This window comes from Chelon labrosus, assembly GCF_963514085.1.
Source record: "Chelon labrosus genome assembly, chromosome: 14".
Classification (NCBI taxonomy): domain Eukaryota; kingdom Metazoa; phylum Chordata; class Actinopteri; order Mugiliformes; family Mugilidae; genus Chelon; species Chelon labrosus.
In genome coordinates, this window is record NC_140347.1 from 2339485 (window position 1) to 2362127 (window position 22643).

Consider the following 22643-nt stretch of genomic DNA (forward strand, 5'->3'; position numbering starts at 1 on the left):
TTGTCTCTAAAGACTTTACACAACAGAGATGTAGTTTGTTGTTCTTCCATCAGGTTGACATCAGAGTTGATGAAGGTCAGATGGACATGAAGAGCAGCCAGAAACTCCTGAACGCTCAGATGGACGAAGCAGAACACCTTGTCCTGGTACAGTCCTCTCTCCTCTTTAAAGATCTGTGTGAACACTCCTGAGTACACTGAGGCTGCTCTGATATCGATGCCACACTCTGTCAGGTCTGATTCATAGAAGATCAGGTTTCCTTTCTGCAGCTGATCAAAAGCCAGTTTTCCCAGACACTCAATCATCTTCCTGCTCTTTTTGTCCCAGTGTGGATCTGTCTCAGCTCCTCCATCATACTTGACCTTCTTCACTTTGGCCTGAACCACCAGGAAGTGGATGTACATCTCAGTCAGGGTCTTGGGTAGCTCTCCTCCCTCTCTGGTTTCCAACACATCCTCCAGAACTGTAGCAGTGATCCAGCAGAAGACTGGGATGTGACACATGATGTGGAGGCTTCGTGATGTCTTGATGTGGGAGATGATCCTGCTGGCCTGCTCCTCATCTCTGAATCTCTTCCTGAAGTACTCCTCCTTCTGGGGGTCAGTGAACCCTCTGACCTCTGTCACCAAGTCAACACAGTAAGGAGGGATCTGATTGGCTGCTGCAGGTCGTGTGGTTATCCAGAGGTGAGCAGAGGGAAGCAGGTTCCCCCTGATGAGGTTTGTCAGCAGCACATCCACTGAGGTGGACTCTGTAACATCAGTCAGGATCTCAGTGTTGTGGAAGTCCAGAGGAAGTCGACACTCATCCAGACCATCAAAGATGAACACAACCTGGAACTCTTCAAAGCTGCAGATTCCTGCTTCTTTGGTTTCAGTAAAGAAGTGATGAACAAGTTCCACCAAGCTGAACTTTCTCTCTTTCAACACATTCAGCTCTCTGAAAGTCAATGGAAATATGAAGAGGATGTCCTGGTTGGCTTTATCTTCAGCCCAGTCCAGAGTGAACTTCTGTGTTAAGACTGTTTTCCCAATGCCAGCCACTCCCTTTGTCATCACTCTTCTGATTGGTCCATGTCTTCCAGGTGAGGCTTTAAAGAGGTCTTCTTGTCTGATGCTTGTTTCTGCTCTGTGTGGTTTCCTGGATGCTGTTTCAATCTGTCTGACCTCATGTTCATCATTGACCTCTGCAGTCCCTCCCTCTGTGATGTAGAGCTCTGTGTAGATCTCATTCAGAAGGGTTGAGTTTCCTGCTTTAGCAATCCCCTCAAACACACACTGGAACTTCTCCTTCAGAGTAGATTTAACTTTACGTCCACACTCTGGAGCAAGAGTTCCTGAAAGAACAAGAAATGTAATGAATCAGTGAACTCATTCATTTTAATAACATTCACATGTGACTGTTTTCAGTCCAGAAGAATTCATAGATGTAATTCAGATGTTTTCATCATATTAACATCAGAGTCTAGAAATAGAAACTTCTCCCATGTTTCCTCCATTTCCTCTTTCCATCAAGTTAAAGCTGTTAAATCCTCTTACTGCTCTGCAGACAGTCAGCCAGCTCCTCCTGCTTCATTCTCCTCAGGAAGTTCACTGTGATCTTCACAAATAAATCTCTGCTGCTCCTCCTCTGCTCTTCGTCCTCACCCTCCAACACCTCCTCATCCTCCCTCTGACTCTCTGAGCATTCTGGGTAATCTGGACTCAGAACCTTCTGGATCTTCTTCAGCTCGTTCTTCATAAAACTGATGATGTTCTCCTCCAGCAGCTGGAACAGAATAATAATCCAACTTAAATGATCAGAACACAATCATGTTGATGTGAAAGGCTGCTTGTTGACAGCATTCAACATGAAGACTTCTCCAACCAGAATGCTAGTTTGTGGTTGTTGAGGTTAGCAGTAGTAGCTGTGATTGAACATTGACTCACCATGAATATGGAGTCCAGGTCTTTGTGATGATGATCACTGGAAACCACTGAGATCTGCTGCTGAAGTCTGTGGAGAAACATCTTTGATTCAAACTAACTTCTTTAACAAACACACTTTGGTGATGATCATCATTTTATTGATGCCACAAACACAAGATGAGAACAACAAACACTGCTCTGATTACTGAATGTGGTGTTTTAACAGAGGAAACTAAATGACAGATAAACTCTGGACTAAAACATGACAGTCTAATGAACAGAACTGAATAATGATTAATAGATCTGTGTTGATTCTGACCCTGGATCAGCAGACTGCTGTTCATCTTTGAAGTTAATAATTCGACCCATAGACCAGTCACTCTTCATGGACACAGATGTGATTCCAGAGGGATCTGGTCTTTGCTGATGGATCCTGTTAAAACACAACATGGATTAACACACATTAACACACATACATTCTTTATACAGTATATGTTTCAGTTTTATTGTTGAATGTTTTGATGTAAAGTCCTGTGTTTGTCAGATAAATGCTGTTTGTCTTACCCTGGATCATCAGACTGCTGTCCGTGTTTAAAGTCAAGAGGTTCACCTTTGGACCAATCACTCTTCATGGACACACAGCTGTATTCAGGAGAATCATGTTTCTGTTGATGGATCCTCCTACAAACACAGGATATAATATGTCCTCTGTCTCTTTTCCATTCTGTTTTGTCTCGTGATTTCCTGTTTAATTTCTCATTTCAGGTCACTTGCCCTTCCCTCGTGTGTCACTGGTCTGATTGTCTTCCCTCATTCCTGATTGTTTCCACCTGTTTCCCATCACCCACATGTATATATACACTGACTGGCCACAAAAAAGTCTCCACCTGGATTTAACTAATCAAACAGGTTGGAGCCTCCTATTGGATAATCACTGCATGGGTGATTATCTTTCAGCTGACAACAAGTTATTTAAGCCCAACTGATGCAATGAGTAGCTTCTCATTTCTTCAACAACCATGTCTAAAGACACATCCTGTGGTCGTCTGTTTGAGAAGGGTCAAATCATTGGCATGCATCAAGCAGAGAAAACATCTAAGGAGATTGTAGAAACTACTAAAACTGGGTTAAGAACTGTCCAAGGCATTATTAAAAACTGGAAGGATAGTGGAGAAGCATCAGGGTAAGAAGAGAGGCAGATGAAGTGATGCACCCATCATGCCTAGTGTCTACTGTAGAAGCCTGTGGGGGCAGTGCTATGATCTGGGGTTGCTGCAGTTGCTCAGGTCTAGGTTCAGCAACATTATGTGTCCAAAGAATGAGGTCAGCTGACTACCTGAATATACTGAATGACCAGGTTATTCCATCAATGGATCATATTCCAAGATGACAATGCCAGGATTCATGGGGCTCAGATTGTGAAAGAGTGGTTCAGGGAGCATGAGACATCATTTTCACACATGGATTGGCCACCACAGAGTCCAGACCTTAACCCCATTGAGAATCTTTGGGATGTGCTGGAGAAGGCTTTGTGCAGTGGTCAGACTCTCCCATCATCATAAATACAAGATCTTGGTGAAAAATGAATGCAACACTGGATGAAGATAAATCTGGAGACATTGGAGAAGATTATAGAAACAATGATAGAGAGAATGAGCTGGAATCAGAGATAAAGTTAACATGTTTAGTTGTTTTTGTTTGCCTCCTCAGGGAGTGATTCTGAGTTCTTTAGTATTTTTATAGCCTCTTTGTTTTTCTCTCCTCATTGAGAACTTTTAGTGTTTTTGTGCAATAAAGTCGGATCTGCCGTATTCGTTCTCTCCATCTGAGTCCTCTTCTGAGTCCCAGCCTGACATCCTCAAGACTCATCTTTGATTCATTTCGTTAAATAAAATTTTAATTTAGAATTCTCTCCAACAGTTTTTTTTTTTTTTTTTTTTTGGTGTCCTGTCCAGCATCGAAACAAGCAGAATAATGGTCTGTTCATTATATTGTGCTGAGCAAATTTTGTTTTGCCAAGGGGAGCTTTATGGATGATAAGGCTCTTCTTGATAATCGAAGTTAAACTTATTTAAATTTTATTTTATTATTTATACATGTTGATGGATGGATCTTTACATAATATTGCCGAACCTGACAGGGAGAGAGAAAGTGAAGAGAAGATAGATAGAGTTGAAAGGGGGGGGTGGAGAGAAAAAAAAAAAAAAAAAAGCGATACGCCACGCAGCAACTGCTACACCTGTTGAGAAACACAACAAAGAACATCGCCCGGCCTCGGCCGGAGAGCAAGCTGACAATACTGAAAGGCACACAAAAGAGAAAGATTACAGAGAAAGATTACATTGGAGTAGACAGCAACCATGGCACAAAAGTTTCATACACTCGTGTTTAAGTCTACACATACATGTTTGTATAACACAGCAGATAACTAAACCACAGTAGTCCTTAATGTTCACGGTTTGTATACACGGTTTAAATGTTCACCAGAGGATGCAGTGACTGTGTCACCATGCAGAATGAGGGTGAAGAGTGTTTAAAGATGGCTGTGATGGTGCAACCGTTCCCCCAAGGAGAGCAGAGGATAGACAGGAAGCCCCAGGACCCCGACCACCAGCAGCAACCCCAGGGTGCGTGTCCCCATCATCTCAGCCACACCCATCCCCCAGGGCCCTACAACCCCCCGCCAGCACCGGCCAGACAAGCACCAAGACAGAGCCCCACCCCCACCAGACACTGCATAGCCCACCCCCCATGAGTGATTGTGTGCTGTCAGTGTTCCATATGTTTAATGACTAGGTGTGATTAAAACTGAGAAGCATGTCATCCCAGGGCGCAGCAAACGAGGGCACTTAGATGCCCCCCCCCCCGCTGAGCCCCCCATGGTGTGCATGCCCCCAAAGCCCTACATGTGTGAGTGAGTTAAGCTGGAGGAGGGGAGGGGTCCGGGGATGTGTGTCTCCCCCAGAAGACGAGCCGCTACCGGCATTAAGGTTCCCCTGTTCCCGGAGGCCGGCACGGGACAGGAGCGGCCTCCCCCACGACCCGAGCCCACACCGACTGCTGCTAGAGGGCCCTGAAGCGTCCCAGTGGGCCTCTGCCCCCGTCTGCCCCATATCTCAACACCCCCCAAAGCAACCCAGCCCAACCATAGCTGCAGCACATTGGCCGAGAGACCCAAACCGGGAGGAGGATTGGGGCACGGGGCCCCGCCAGGGCCAGGGGAGCCCCCGTCGCCCACCCGACCGGCACCAGCGGGACAAGGCAGCGCCCCCCCCCCCACCCCGAAGTACACACACCATACTTCCCTAAACACACGCTCCCCCCTCTAATCAGCCTATACATACATGTCTACATCTTGCACACCAACCCACCTGCGCCTCACACAGCCCCCCACCCAAACTCACCCACACACCCGCACACACCCACCTAGCTCTCGCCTACCTATCCACATACACCTCATGCAGCCCCCCAAACACACACGCACACATAGCTCTCACACACCAATCCGCATACACCTCATACACCCCCCACCTCCCCCAAACACGCACCCCCCCCCCCCCCCCCCCCCCCAACACACTCCAACAGTTTTAACAGTTGACATCACTCCAACCATACATGTGTCCTTCTTGACTTAGCTACCACATATTTCTATATAATCAAGGTTTTTACAAGCCAAGGCTCGGCTGTGTCATGTTTTCTATAATGTCACTATTGAGGCCTTTCTATCCACAGAGAGGATGGAAAGCAGATCATTGAGCTCCTTCAAAGAACAACTCATGGTTCAGATATGTGGACGTGTCCTTGGTCAAAATTAAAACCCAAACAAAGTTGTTGTTCAGTGCAGAGAGGAGTGGTCTGACTTGTATCTAGGGTATTACTAAACAACATGGAGCCTTCTTCCTGTGGATCCACCACCTGCAGGAAAACACCTGGGGGTCGGGTGCAGTGTGGGCTGGACAACAAGCAAAGTCTGGGACATGGAAGTTCTGACTTCAGGAATCAAAAGAAGTTCTAGTCTCATGGAACGTCACCTATCTGGAGGTGAAGGAACCCGAGCTGTTGCAGGAGGTGGAGCGATACTGATTAGATATAGTTGGGGTCAACTGGAGCAGACCTATCAGTGGGGTCTTTGCAGATAATGTGGTTCTGCTGGTGTCATCAGACCATGGCCAGATATTTATCTCCCTACCATACGTAAATATATGTAAGGGCTTCCATCTGTCTATAGATTCATACACAGACTCTTTGGTGAGTCCATAAATTATTGGTGCTATTTCCTCTAATTGAAGTTTTTACATCCAAATATGTGAAATTAGACGTAGATCTTGAAAACATATCATTTATATCTTGTCTTTCTTTCTCATTGAGCAACATTAGTGAAGATTTTAAAGGGTTTACTTTATAACCAGAGATATTACCATGGAATACCTTCATTAGCTTTTGTCTCATGAGTGCACAACAATGGATGAATGGATGAAGGTGATGTCCAGATTAAGGACACATTAAGACTTCCAGTCAGATCAACACCAGATAGTACTATAAGGTATTATTCTGGTTGTAGTGTTGAGTGCACTGTGGTCTCAGTTCAGACCTGATGCTAAAATGTGTTTGATACTTTATGTACCTTCAGTTTTCTTACCTCTGATCAGCTGACTTCTGTCCATGTTTCAAGTCAACAGGTCGACTCTTAGACTGATCAGTCTCCATGGACACAGCTGGACACAGGAGAGTCTTGATTTTCCTACAAAAACAAGACAAAGACTTTAACAGTCTGACATGTTCCTTAAAAACTGTTCTGAGTGAATGGTACGTTATAAAGGATCTCATCTACTCAACACAGGGTTATATTTTAAATTGTGTTCCAAGTCTGGAATCAACAATATATTTATTATAGTCCTTAGATTTGGTGCAATAACCTCAGAATCTAAAATCTCAAGATGACGTTTCATCCCAAAGTGGTGTACATGACCTCAAATGTGTGACAGTCAAAATATTGAGTTTATTCCTTTAATGTTTTTACAGACCTGAAGTAGACACAGCTTCACATGGTTCTTTATGTGAATAATCTTTATGCTCCTCCTGATCTGTTTGTCTATGTGGAACTCTGCTGGAGTTTTGTTTTCATTAAAGTCCTGTCCTTGAGCCTGAACTCTTGAGTCTAGCGTCTGGGTTCTTTCCTTCCAGTTGTCCACATCATAACACTGACCTACTGTATGTTAAAAACAACAGTGACCTGTGAAGTTGATCATTGGTATGATCCATGATGATTCATTCATCTGTTAGAAACTCTTTGTCTCAAGACTCTTTAAAGAACCCAGCCTGATAATGTGACGGTGAGAAGAAAACAACTTGGCTTTAAGAGGAAGGAACCTTGAACAGAACCAGAACCAGAACCAGCTCATATGGAGGAACCATCTACTTGAGTCCAGATGAGCAGAGACAGAAAAAGAGAGAGAAGAGGAGGAACAAGATGATAAATCCATCTGTCACACAAATATCTGGTTTAGCATCAATATGATAAAAAGTAGAGAACAAGATGATGCATGTTTCATGAGACTCTGAGATCAGATGGAGGCCTTAAAGGACCTCGGATGGAAGGAGGAGGATTTAAACTCTGGATTTTACAGAGATCCACTGAAGAGAAGCTGAAACTCTCTGATTCCTGTCAATGCTCTCGCTGCAGCATTTTGAATCAATTGGAGGCTTTTTAAAGAAATGTTTGAATCAACCTGATAATAATGAACAATAAAGAGAGTGATCCAGTTAATGAGACATTTCCAGATTTCTCTGGTAGGATTCTCACCTGTTGAACTCACTTCAGGTCGACTTTCAGACACTTTCCACCTTCATGTGTTGAGAAGAAGCTGCTCTTTCTCTCTGTGAGGACGCCGTCACTTCCTCATAACTTCAGAGTGACGTTAAAACCAGTTGAACCTGTAGAGAAAATAAAGCAGAAAGGATCAGAGAGCGTTTCCTGACTCCTCCTTGTTACCTTTCAATCATTGATCTGATTGTAGACGTAGAGATCAACCTTTGTACTTGTGTGGGACAAAGTCAATGATTTAAAGCTATAGATGAATATTTAAAGACACAACTTGAATTCTTTACTAAAACTAATCTTCTCTAGCTGAACTCTAAAACTACAAGAAACTGTTGAGGAGAAAAGAAAGAAATATCTGACTGCAATAAAAATAAAGATATTCAGCAGCTTCTTCACAATCCTCAAGATTCTGAGTTAACAGGTGGACTGAAGGTACACACAATACACACACACATAATACACACATACACTACACACAGACACACTAACACACACTACACACTAACACACACTGCACACATACATTAACACACACTGCACACAGACACTAACACACACAGACACTAACACACAGACACACTAACACACACTACACGCAGACACTAACACACACTACACACAGACACATGAAGACACACACAGTGTGAACAAACAGCTGCTCAGTGGATGAACTTTGATCTCCAGGTCAGAATCACCTCTGGTTTCAGGCTTCAGCTCAACCAGCGACTTCTTCTCCGTCTTCAGTAGAAACTCCAGGAAAAGCTCAGCGTGGCAGAGAGGACGACGTCGGGAGAGGAGGCAGCACAGCTGGACTTCCTGCAGTTTAATGATCTGGTCTGTGAGACGGTTGGAGGGAAGGTGAGTCAGCTGCTACCTGCACATGATCAGATACAGCAGCTATAAAAATATACAGCGCCAAGAAAATGTCTGAACTCTGGACCTGTACTTACTAAAAAGATCATAAAGGTGCCACAGTGATGAACAGGTCATTCCATTAAAAGAAGAAATACAAAGGACACATTATGAGCAGGTAGAGTCCAAACAGAACAACAGACCAAGACAGACAACATCCAGGAAACACAATCAGAGAGCAGCCAGTAAACACTGACTGACTGATGAGGCAGGACTATATATACACATGGAGATTAATAACAAGACACAGGTGGAAGGAATGAGGGAACACAAGGGAAGACAGGTGAGGGCAATCACAGAGACAGGAAAAGACAAAGACAGGAAGTAAAACTAATTTCAATGGAAAGACAGAACAGATTAGAAAATAAAAGAGGAAATAGAAGGAATCCAAACTGTGTGTTACTGTGAGTCTGTGAAGGTTCTCAGTCCTTCAGGTCATGATGTCAATTAAAGAACAAGCTGAGACAAACTCATGTGGACTTGTTGTGTTTGTAGAAGACGTTTCCTCCAAGTGTTCAGCTCTAAATGTCTGCTGGAGAGTTGAGGTTTTTATCAGGAACATCTGTGGGTGGAGTCCACCTGAAGGTCACATTGGACTTGGAGACTTGGAACAAGTCCAGATGTCTTTGTTTCAGCTTGTTCTTTAATTGATACCATGATCTAAAGGACTGAGAACCTTCACAGACTCACAGTACTTATCAAAACATAATATTATGACTTTAAAGTATTGATGAGTTCATTGGAAACTCTGTGTTGATGCTGTATCCTCTCTCATGAACTGCTCTGCTCACTAGTAACACATGCTTGTTGTTCTCACAGGTAACCAGTTAGTGTGAAAGCAGCCAATTGAATGGAGAATTGAAGCTATTCCATTGGGTTCATGATTGTAAATCTGTCATGAACCTCATCACACGTCACTGGTGTACACCAAGCTGAGCCACCTGCTCTGTTCTTTAAAATCAGATGGATCCTCTTCTTTTATCTGTTCCTGAGCCTATGCTCTTTGTTATTTATGTTGGGAGTCATGTGTAACTTTACTCCAGTTTAATTACTGGCGTTCTAATGTTATTTCCATCAGCGCTGTGCTATGATGACGGTGTTGTGTTAGCTCCACGCTCATTTAAAGTTGCTGCAGTTTTTGTTTAACGAGGCTGAAAATATTCTAACTTGTCCCTCAACTGATGTGTTTCTGCCTCTGATCCTGTCATCATCCTCTTTGCTCTTAAAAGTGGAAGCTTGTGCTAAATTAGTTTCATTCTATTGAAAATGTTCAAGTGTTTTAGTTGAATTCAAATGTGAGAGCGCGTTGTTGTCATGGTGATTATTTGATTCTATGTGTGTTCTGGTCATTTGAGCAGATTAAACATGCTGCCTTTAATATGGCTATAAAAAAGATGGTTGTGTTGTGTTTGTTTTTGCGTCAACATGGCTGGGACATAGAAGGGGGTGAGCAGCCAAAGAAGTTTGGGAACCGCTGAACTAGAGGATTGGATCCATGCTGGTCAAAGGGAGGCACATCTGATGTGAATGTGAGGATATGGAGTGTAGCATCAAGGGTCACAAAGCAACAGACAAAAGACACAAAGGACAAGAGAGCTAGAAATACACAAAACGTTCAAAGATGGAGGAGCTGGTTTTAGAAAACTGCTCCTACAAAGAGGATCCATAAGACTCTTGATGACAAACAGGACAAATGTGTGTACAGTAGGGGTGGGCGATATGGACAAAAAATAATATCTCGATATTTTTGGCGATTTTAACGATAACGATAATTAGACGATATCCATTAAAAATGTGTTTTTAAAAGTCTGAGTTACTTAATCACTGATAATAATAATGGGCACAATGTTGAATGAAAACAGTTCTTGTTTATTTTCTTTAACATGTAAGTATTCAAGTAAAAACAATTCAGACAAAATACAAAATACCAATTGAACTAGTGTAAGAACATTGACCTCTGAGTAAACATGACTTTTATGAGACCTTATAGCAGTGGCGGCTGGTGAATTTTATGTTTGGGGGGGCGCAAAGTTTGTAAATCAAACCCCTGTAGGGGGGTCTGGGGGCATCCTCCCCCAGTAGATTTTTTTTGTGATTTTCACATACAAACTAAGCATTCTGGTGCATTCTGACAAAATAATAAAGACAAAATAGAACATTTCCTTACAAAGACAAATGGGGCCATGGACATTCGCGATGTCTTGGATAAGTACTTCATTACCCACAATCCTGAACAATCCCACAATCCCACAGTGATGCATCTGATTGGTGGAACTCGTCTGGTTAAACCCATACAGTCAATGGTTAAACCCCGCGAAGCTCCGTGAAGACTGAAGAGTGTGTGCTGCTGTGTGGGCTACTGTAACGTTACTGTCTACTGTACGATCACAAATAAATAAATAAAAAAGAAGCTGTGTTGCGTTTTTGCACGGTAGACTTATCAGTGCAATCATGATCTCCTTGGCTGCCATGATGGCTTTTTTCAAGGATGAAAACAAGAGTGACCAGAGGGGTGAAAACCACTTCAAATCGGGTCATGTTGTTGAGTGTAGCGTGTCCGAGGGTCAGCTTGTGGGGTTTGTTAGGGCGAGCATGAGAGATAAGACCTACAAAGCACTGCACCATGTTGCTAATGTTATCGTTAACCGCTTTCACACACGCACACAATATGAAATACACGATGCTAAATATAAAATTCAATACACAATACCTATATAAAACGCTATTATTGACACGATTACTACTGAAAGAACTGATATTAACTGCACATTCACTATATAAAAATCACTGGAGGAAAAAGTTCGTGTGGCCGTCGTCAGATTTGGAAGTCGCTGAAAAGGCTCTTTCGAGGTTGTGGCTTCAAGTCGACTTCAGTGAGGCGCGGTGGTTTATGGGACGAGTAGTTCCTTCTCTCGGAAATGAAAATATGTACACAGTCTTGTACCTTTGACTTTTTTTGGACTTTCTCTTCGAAATGATATGTTATATGCTTATGAGTTCAGCCGTAGCTGGTTATCCTAAGACATGCTCTAAAACTCTTTAGATACGGATTTTTCCAAACGTCAATGGGAGAAATTAATAGGAACCGCACTTCCGGCACCACCGCTCTCTTTGGCTGTGGGCGTGATTGATTGATGAATTGTCCAATCATGCCAAGATTAAAAAAATAGAAAACAATGCCATTGGTCTGGGCGCAGAGAGCTGCGACCTAGAATCGAATTTTCATGCGCCAATGAAAAGCTGTTTCTGCTCGTTAACAGTAAAAAAGTTTGCTAGCTCTCATAGACTCCAGCATTACCGGCGCCCTTGACCTGGAGGAGGGCTTTATATCGACTGGCAAATCGCAAGCTTAGCCTAAAGTCAGACGCATTTAATGATTGCTGGCAGTGTGGCGGGTACCACTACACCATTGCACAAGTAAAAACGCGATGTATTTTTGTGTATTTATTTCGTATTTGTTAGGTTTGATTGATTCATGGTTGATCTTGGTAGATATATAAAACAGTCAATATTTCACAGGAGGGGCGGCGCCCTAGCGCCCTCTATTGACCAGCCGCCACTGCCTTATAGCAATTAACGAGAGTAAAATCAACGTCTATCGTTTATTTTGAAGTTTCATTTCCGTCATGACCGTGGACAACCTCGTTCACTTTAAAGTAGCGGCTGCACGCTAGCTAACACCCGTTAGCTTCCAAGCTAGCGCTAGCTGACACAACATGGAGCGATCAGATTGTATGTTCGCCCACATCAATGCCGAGACAACGGATTATCTAGTATGCGGGAGAAGCCTGTGATAACGGCCGGGCCTCGGGATGCAAACAGCGCAGCTGACAAAAAGCAGTCGGGAGACAGCGGTGCGCCCTGCTGCTCCACTCCCCTCACTCATATTCCCCGCGGTAACGATGCCTGTGAGAGAGATGATGACGTGTAGGCCCACTACAGCAATCACGTGACGCCCTGCTGCAGCCAAGGGCTTCTGCTGCACGCACCTCTGAATGTGTGGAGTTTTAATGCGTGTTTTGGAGTGTTTTTTTCGGACTAATTTAAATACTCGATAATGTGAATTTGCACATCGTTAACACAACAATCACGATATTATCACAGACGATATATATCGCCCACCCCTAGTGTACAGAGTCTGAGAAACAAACCCTCAACAAGCATCTCAGGGACATAGGCAGCAATCTTTGTCTCTGTCTCTTTTGTCCCCACCCAGGAAGACAGGGAAGAACTCAGACTCACATGATTGTTGCAGGACGTGGAAACAGAAACAGAGAAAATACACTGGCTCATTGTAGGACGTCCTGATAATCAACACAGTAGTGAAGGTGACTGGAAGAGCAACCTGGATATGACCCCCACCCTGATGTTCACTTTGACAACTGGCTGGCTGAAGACCAGAAAGAGAAGAACATACTGACCTAAGACCAGCAGAGAGGAAGGGCTGAAACAGCGCCCTCCTCTGACAGCAGCATACCAAGCTCCAATAAGACACAGCTGTCCTGAAGACCAGTGTCACCACCGGCAGTGGACGCTCAACCACATCATCAAGACTAACACCTCGGTGCAAAGGCAGGAGAGCTGAATGGGTCCATCAAGAACCACCAGACTGACTATAGGGTGCTGTCTGTATTCCTTTGTGGGCCCCTGATGACTGAGGGGCCCTAAGGGGCCACAAAGTTCCTTTACAACCATTGACTGAACACATGAACTGCTTTAGAGAAACCAAGAGTGATCCAGTGCTGAAACAGTTCAAATAAACTCAGTCAAGTTGATCAAAGCTGTCAGACCAGTTCAGACTCTGATGACTCAGATCAGATTACAGTCAAACTGCTGTTGGTTTCATCTCATAACCACTAACAGAGACACATGAAATCATTCTACAACCACTGTACTTTAACCCACATATGTATTCTACAGCATTTAAAGGATAGTAGAAGTGAAACAGCCAATCAGGATCAAGAAAGACTTCTACAGTTCAGTGACAAAACTGAACGAACTAAACTAAACCGAGGGCTAAAAGCTAAGCTAAAACTGACACCACACCGGCTCCCCTTGCCCAGCATCTTCCTCGCTAATGTGCAGTCTTTGGCAAACAAGATGGACAAGATACGACTACGCCTCACCCACAGTAAGAGACTTTTGGACTGTAACGTCATGATTCTCACCGAAACATGGCTACACGGCGGTGTACCGGACAGTGCTATTGAGCGAGCCGGACACTACACACACCGGGCAGATAGATCAGCTGATGACTCCGGCAAGACCAGAGGCATCCAACCTGCAGTTTCTCATGGTTAAGTGTAGACCTTTCTATCTGCCACGGGAATTCACATCCACCATCATCACTGCTGCTTATGTTCCACCGGATGCTAATGCTAAGGTCGCAATGAACGAACTTTATGCGGCCATTAGTAAACAACAGACTGATCACCTGGAGGCTGGTTTTATTGTTGCGGGTGATTTTAATCACTCAAACTTAAAGACTGTGCTCCCCAAATTCCACCAGCATGTTTCCTGCCACACCAGAGGAAACAAGACTTTGGACCATGTTTACACAAACATGGATGCTGCTTACACCACAACCCCCCTCCCCCACATCAATCAGATCACCTTTCTTTGTTCCTCACCCCCAAATATTCACCCCTCATCAACTGTGTCAGGCCATCAGTGAGGACCATCAAGGTGTGGCCAGCAGGGACAGACTCTGTACTCCAGGTCAGGTTTCAACACACGGACTGGAGTATGTTTGCTTCTCAAGCCACCTGTGGCTCACATTTGGACACTCTGTTATGGACATCAACACCATCATCAATGACATCACGACATAGAAGCAGATCACCACGTACCCCAACCAGAAGCCATGGATGAACAAGGAGGTGCATCCCCTGATCTGAAGGCCGTAACACTGCCTTCAGATCAGGTGATGCACAGGCCTACAGCACATCCAGGGCAAACCTGAGGACGGGCATCAAAAAGGCCAAGCACTGCTACAAGCTGAGGATAGAGGGTCACTTCTCCAACTCTGACCCCTGACGCATGTGGCAAGGCATCCAGGCCATGACTGACTGTGTGTATTGCCCTGGGCACCAACACCACCCTCTGTAACTGGATCATGGACTTTCTGACCAACAGACCACAACACGTGAGGTCAGGCCACATCTGCTCCACCACTGTCACTCTCAACACCGGTGTGTCACAAAGCTGTGTGCTGAGCTCCTTTCTGTACTCCCTCTTCACCCACGACTCCAGACCTGTGCATGGATGCAACTCCATCGTCAAGTTCGCAGACGACACCACCATGATTGGTCTCATCACCAACAACGATGAGGCAGCCTACAGGGAAGAGGTACAGCACCTGGCTACATGATGCGCCGACAATAACCTGCTCCTTAACACCAGAAAGACTAAGGAGCTCATTGTGGACTTCAGGAAGGAGGGAAGAAGCACGCATGACCCCATTCACATCAACGAAATGGCCGTCGAGCGTGTCTCCAGCTTCAAGTTCCTGGGGACCCACATCTGGAAGAACCTGTCCTGGACCACCAACACCTCCAGCCTGGTCAAGAAAGCTCACCAGCGTCTCTTCTTCCTGAGGACACTGAAGAAGAACATCTGTCTTCCTGGTGAACTTCTACCACTGCGTGATTGAGAGCATCCTAACCAACTGTGTCACAGTCTGGTATGGGAATTGCTCTGCTGCGGAGCGTAGACACCTGCAGTGCGTAGTGAAAACTGCCCAGAGCATCACAGGAACTCCACTCCCTGCCATTGAGGACGTCCAGAAGAAGCGCTGTCTGCGTCTGAAGGACTCCTCTACCGGCACATGGACTATTTTCCCTCCTGCCCTCAGGCAGGCGTTTCAGAAGCCTCCAGACAAGGGCCAGCAGACTGAGGAATAGCTTTTTCCCCAGAGCTGTGACCTTATTGAACTCGGACCCCCACTCCCCCCTGCTGACCCCTACACACCAATTCACTCACACCCATCAACTCCTCATTCCCTCACTGACCAGACTTTTACACCATCACCACTGCACTATTGGACTACTCTGCACATGCACACTTTGAACAATCTGTTTGCACAGTACTATGTACCGAGTATTGCACTAGTTTAGGAACATTAGGTAGCTACTGCTTATTGTTTATGCACTGTAAATTGCTCACTTTGTCTGTTTTGTATCACCTAATTTATCATCTGATCATCCCCTTTATTGTAAATAATGTTACAGTTCCTGTTTATAGTCTACTCACATTTAACGAACAAATCCATCTGTATAATATGTTCATAGTACCTCATTCAGTCATTGTGTATATCCTGCTCATTCACCTGTATATATGGTCTCACCTGTACTTAGGCTTTGATCTGTAAATATTGTCCATATGCTGTAAAAACAACCTGTACCATAGTACTATATACCATAATATTTATGCCACGTGCACTTACTGCCTATTGCTCTTCTGGTTAGATGCTAAACTGCATTTCATTGCTCTGTACCTGTACATGTGTAATGACAAAAAAGTTGAATCTAATCTAATCTAATCTTATTTTACAGAGTCATGGCAGCTTTAGATCAGATAAGAGATCTCTCTCACATGGTCAAAGACCTTGCAAATTCGACTGCAGAGGGCATAGCCACACTCTCGCAAAAAAATGACTGCCATCAGAATAATGTCTCTGCAGGATCGTGTTGTACAGGACTATCTGTTGGCCTCCCAAGGAGGAACATGTGTTATTGTTGGAACTGAATGATGCACATACCTGATCACAATGCTACCATTCAAGAAATAACCAATCACATGAACAACATTGTTAAGACTTTACATCATCCTGTTGACACCAGTTAGGCTTAAAGGAAAATTGGGATTTTTGGGCTACTTAATCTTTGAATTTATATTACTTGGATATGATGCACTGCTCATTCTCAGCCTTTTAGTTACCTGCCTCAAATCCATTTGCAAATCACTGACTACTAAAACAACTGCTACAATCATGTATTTGGCTGCAACCACAACTGAATCTAACCCACAACTACAAAATGGAAATTCTGACTTTCTGTATGAAATTGAAAACTGACATTGCTCTATCTTTCTTACGTTGTTTGGTTTTCCTTTATGGTTATCTTTTGTTATTTGAAAAAAAAAGAAAAAAAAGGGTGGATTGAAGAAGAAAACTTAAGTACTCTGTATCTGAAGGGACATTGGCCTTAATCCAGTCATATGTTAATCTCTCCTGTCTGCTCCCCTGCTGATCAGTTTCCTGATCATACTCCTTTGTCTACCCTCCCATCTCCTCTACCCTGCTGATCAGAGCCTTGATCATACTACCCGAGTGTCACCCCTTTGTCCTTTTGTCCTATTGTTCTGACCATGTCTGGGAGCCACCTCTGCCCCCTACTGAGTTCACCCTCCTGTGTAAAGTTGCCCTCGACTGACCAATATACATCCACTATACGATCTATTCAGGAACTGTCTGCATCCAGAACTGGGGACAGGGTATATCTGTTCTCTGGCCCTGCATTCAGGGGAGTCTCTGGTCTCAGACCCACTCTGTGTCGGTAGGCTCACCGTGACCTGGAACTCCAATAAACTTGCACCACTTCAGCAAACTTGGAACTAGACTTGGATTGTTTTTTCTTCAACACAACAAAGTACTGAGCAAAGGCTCTGAATACTCATGTACATGTGATTTATTAGGTTTTTATGTTTAATGAATTTGCAAAAATTTCCAAAACGTTTTTGATGTTGCTATTATGGGATGTTGTGTGTAGAATTTGAGAGGAAAAAATGACTTTGATCCACTTTGTGATAAGGCTGTAACATAACGACCTGAGAGACAGTGAAGCTCTGAGAAGACTTTCCAGATGCAGTGAATGTGTGGCTGACAGCTTCTGTGGTGACTTGTTCATAGTTGAGTTTATTGTCCAAGATGCTTGAAGCAGTCGATCAGAACAACAGTTTCATTCCTGATTCAGGGAGGTGGAGTTGTGGGCGTTGCTGTGTCTGAGCCTGTTCAGACCTGATCTCATGTGACCACCTTCAGGTGTGTGCGTCATGACTTTGTCTTCACACCTTAAATTGTTATTTCTAGATCTCCACCTTGACATTAGTTGTTTAGAGACCTGCACTAAACTCAGATTATAACTCAACCCTGAAAGTTTCCGTACGCACCGTAAACTCTGGTAAGTAATTAAACCACACACGGCTCCTCATACGTCAACATGATCACATCAATAAGGAACCACATTCACGTCTGATTCTTCTTCCCTCCACGTTCCATAAAGAGAAAACTGACGGACAATAAATGATAATAAAGTTGTGTTATCACTCACCCTCAGGCCCGGAGTGGCTAATCGGGAGGACCGGGACAATTCCCGGTGGGCCGGTCTGACTTTCGGGCCGCGTGGGCCGGTGTTCAGTCATGGCACTGAGTGGGTATCACGCGTATGCTGTTACCGCTGTCGCTGGGCCGTCTCCACTTGCAGCTCTTTTCTTTTTTTTGCAGACGCAGCCTGACGTAACACGTCCGTGCACACCGCACACCGTCAGTGGTGTTTGGAGCCTGGCTCCAGCCCCAGAAATGCAAGGGTGTTTGCAAAATGGAAAATAAAAATAGCAAGGGTGGCGCAGAAAAAGCGAGAATTAAAAAGAGAAAAGCACTGGAGACAGATGCAGCCAAATGTGCAAAAATCGGCAGCTTTTTCAATAAAACATGTTCGCGGTCTGAACGACCAATGAAGATGATGAAACGGGTAAGACAATATGTTGAACAAAATGCAACTTTACCTGCACCATTCAAGTTAATTAATTAGCCTATCAAGTCAATGAATTGCGTGGCGTTGTAACATACAGCCTGTCTAACCTAACGTTACATAATCTAAATAATAGTATGATGCGACGTCACATAACTAGCCACAAACTTTCTCTTGTAGCCCCTTAGATGCACGATGCATCACCAAGCACCAGCCATGAGCCCACAGGTCCAGAGTGTGCAGGTAAGATTTCTCATTAAGTGACTATTATTAGAAATAATATAATGAAGAGTATGGTGTAGACCTGCTCTATATGATAAATACCCTGAGATAATTGATGATGATAGATGATTCAGCACTACAATAATGAAACTGACTTGAATTTTTAACTTGAAAAAGGGGAGATTTGTGTTGAGATTTATGACAATTTTTATGATTTAGTGTCAGAGGCAGAGCCAGGAGCCAGTGGTGAGGAAGAAACAGGTGAGCTAGTGTGTGAACAAGCAAGCATCAGTTCCAATAAAACCACTTTCTATGCCCAAATGATAGTAGTGGCCCGTTATACTTTTTATCATTAGTAATAGTAAAGTAATACGGAATAAGCCTGCCTATTTTGCCATTGAACAAAATCTTAATTGGTTCAGTCAAAAGTTTTGACTGAACCAGTAATGTCAATAATTCCTCCTTATATTTCACAATGCTGTTTCCTTTTTTTTTTTTTTTTGGCACTCCTGAGATTCCATGGAATTCTGCTAGATCTAATTTTGACAAGTTGTTAAACCAGCCTTGAACAGGTTCATACAAAGGCAGGTCTCGGAAGAGTTACTTTAAAAGGGGAGTTAACATTGGGTGGGGTATATCATAATGACTCCTAAAACTCTGGAGGAAGGAATAACAGAGACTGCACAGGACACGTTTGCAGAAAGAATAATATACCTTGACAATGGAAAATTGTTTTAATATGAAGGATTATGCCGACGCTGTTGCTTTTCTGGGTCTCTTTTCTGGTTCAGTCAAAACTTTTGACTGAACCAATTACATTATTTTAATGTAATAGGTTGTGATCTAAAGTGGGCCGGTCTGAGGCATGAAACTCCAGGGCTGAAAATGAGTCCCACTCCGGCCCTGCTCACCCTGCTTCAATCTCACTTCTCTTCTTTCTGCTCCGTCGTCTCAAGATGGAGTCTGAACAAACAGACTGAACACTTTCACTTTCATTGCTCCTCCCTCTCCATCTACAGGACATCATGAACAGGATCAGGTTTCTGTCTCTTTCTCTTCACAATAAAAGCATCTCTTCCAGACTAATAAAGAACAAAAAGAGTTTTATTCATTTAAGTTTTATTCTCTTCATGAACAAAAATGAGGCAGTAGATGTAAAAAATATATAGTATATTTCAAGTTAAAGGCCTCAAAACATCAGGAAATACCAAAATAAAAGCCTCAGATGTGAAGCTAGTCAATAACCGATAACTCTAGACTCAACACAGACTCCGCCCTCTCTTCAGCCAGAGCCGCCATCTGATTGGTGGAAAAAGGCATTTGTTTACAAAACGATGAAAAAACATGAAAAAACACTCAACTTCCTGTCGGGATTTTATTTATTTATTTATTTTTTTTACAGTGAAACAGAAAGAAGACGACGACCAGACGGTCAATCATCAATAACTGAGAACCAACACAACATCATGTGACTTTTAAAGGACCCCTTCAAAATAAAATGAAAAGCAGGCTTTTATTTTTGTGAGTCACATTTTATAGGAAGTGAAGTGGATGTTTTGTCAGCTGATCCTTCAATAAACTCAAAACAGACGAAGAAGAAGAAGAAGAGCAGACGATCAATAAAGTTAAATCAGTTACTGAACAGATCAGAGTGTAGGAGGAGGTCGGGGTGGAGGACAGGTCACCTAAACCACAGTAACCAGAGTAACCATGGCGACCAGCGTTAGTGTTTATCTGAAGATGTTTCCCACAAATTGTCAGTGTTCCAGAGGATGAACCCGCTCCAGCTCCTGAACCAGAACCAGGACCAGGACAACGATGATCTGGACCTGATCAGCTGGTTTGAGCCGGTCCTGATCAACCCAGCCGTCCTGGTCACAGAACACGACCCGGTCCGATGGACGATGACTTCACTAATCAAACCACCACACGTTGGTGACTGGAAGAGTACCCTGGATATGGATCAGTCTCTCATCAAGATGAGAGACTGATCCACTGATGAGAGACTGATCCACTGACTCATGATGAGAGACTGATCCACTGACTCAAGATGAGAGACTGATCCACTGACTCAAGATGAGAGACTGATCCACTGATGAGAGACTGGTCCACTGACTCAAGATGAGAGACTGATCCACTGATGAGAGACTGATCCACTGACTCAAGATGAGAGACTGATCCACTGATGAGAGACTGATCCACTGACTCAAGATGAGAGACTGATCCACTGACTCAAGATGAGAGACTGATCCACTGACTCAAGATGAGAGACTGATCCACTGACTCAAGATGAGAGACTGATCCACTGACTCAAGATGAGAGACTGATCCACTGATGAGAGACTGATCCACTGACTCAAGATGAGAGACTGATCCACTGACTCGAGATGAGAGACTGATCCACTGACTCATGATGAGAGACTGATCCACTGACTCGAGATGAGAGACTGATCCACTGATGAGAGACTGATCCACTGATGAGAGACTGATCCACTGACTCAAGATGAGAGACTGATCCACTGACTCGAGATGAGAGACTGATCCACTGATGAGAGACTGATCCACTGACTCATGATGAGAGACTGATCCACTGACTCGAGATGAGAGACTGATCCACTGACTCGAGATGAGAGACTGATCCACTGATGAGAGACTGATCCACTGATGAGAGACTGATCCACTGACTCAAGATGAGAGACTGATCCACTGATGAGAGACTGATTCACTGACTCAAGATGAGAGACTGATCCACTGACTCGAGATGAGAGACTGATCCACTGACTCATGATGAGAGACTGATCCACTGACTCGAGATGAGAGACTGATCCACTGATGAGAGACTGATCCACTGATGAGAGATGAGAGACTGATCCACTGATGAGAGACTGATCCACTGATGAGAGACTGATCCACTGACTCATGATGAGAGACTGATCCACTGACTCGAGATGAGAGACTGATCCACTGACTCGAGATGAGAGACTGATCCACTGATGAGAGACTGATCCACTGACTCGAGATGAGAGACTGATCCACTGATGAGAGACTGATCCACTGATGAGAGATGAGAGACTGATCCACTGATGAGAGACTGATCCACTGATGAGAGACTGATCCACTGACTCATGATGAGAGACTGATCCACTGACTCGAGATGAGAGACTGATCCACTGACTCAAGATGAGAGACTGATCCACTGACTCGAGATGAGAGACTGATCCACTGACTCGAGATGAGAGACTGATCCACTGACTCGAGATGAGAGACTGATCCCGGCGGTTTGTGAGTTTCCATGAACAGGAGGTCATTCACATGGCAGAACATCAGAACAAGTCTGGATGTATCATTTTATTTTAAGCTAGGCTATTAAGTTAGGAACGATGCTAACTTAGCTAACTTTAGCTACCAACAATAACAGTCTGTGCTCGTCAAAGACAGGACTACCACTGTGTAGATGTACATTGTTGAATGTTAACACCTCTGCCATCTCTCCATCCCTACCCACCCCTCTCAATACTTTTTAGTTGTTTGCTGAGTTTAATAGAATCGCCAGTAAGAATCTTGAGGGAGACTTCTTTGAGGCTCTGGACCAGTATGCCCCGCGTTTCATCGAACTTTTCAAAACAAAAAAGGGAACTATTGGCCAGAAACTCAGTGAGCTGATGCAGCACATGAGCTGGATGGTAAGTAGGTTAAATTTGCTTTTGATCTATATGATAGTTCATGAATCAAATTCTAAATGAGATGATCCAGACCAACCTATTCTATTTCCTGTCTGACTTGTGCCTTGCAAATTACTCTGTTAACTGGTCTTTTCTCTCTGTATTATTAGACACCAGACGTGACAGTACTTCGCTCTGTTGTCCTCAAAGGCATTCCCATTTTACTTGGTGACGACTCCCGTGAATTCTTCAAGACGTGCTCTGTAAGTACTTGCACATAAGAAAAAGTTTGGTCTGCATTAATATAGAACTGTATCTGTGCTGACATAGAAGATGTAATTCTATCTTCACAATATACAATATACATTTTG

The 22643-nt window shown here is 43.8% G+C and overlaps 1 protein-coding gene across 1 annotated transcript in view; it reads right to left on the minus strand.

The window, feature by feature from the left end:
- LOC311499740 (uncharacterized protein) overlaps window positions 1–22643 on the minus strand; it is a 420449-nt gene that overhangs the window by 362589 nt on the left and 35217 nt on the right. The window lies entirely within an intron of this gene.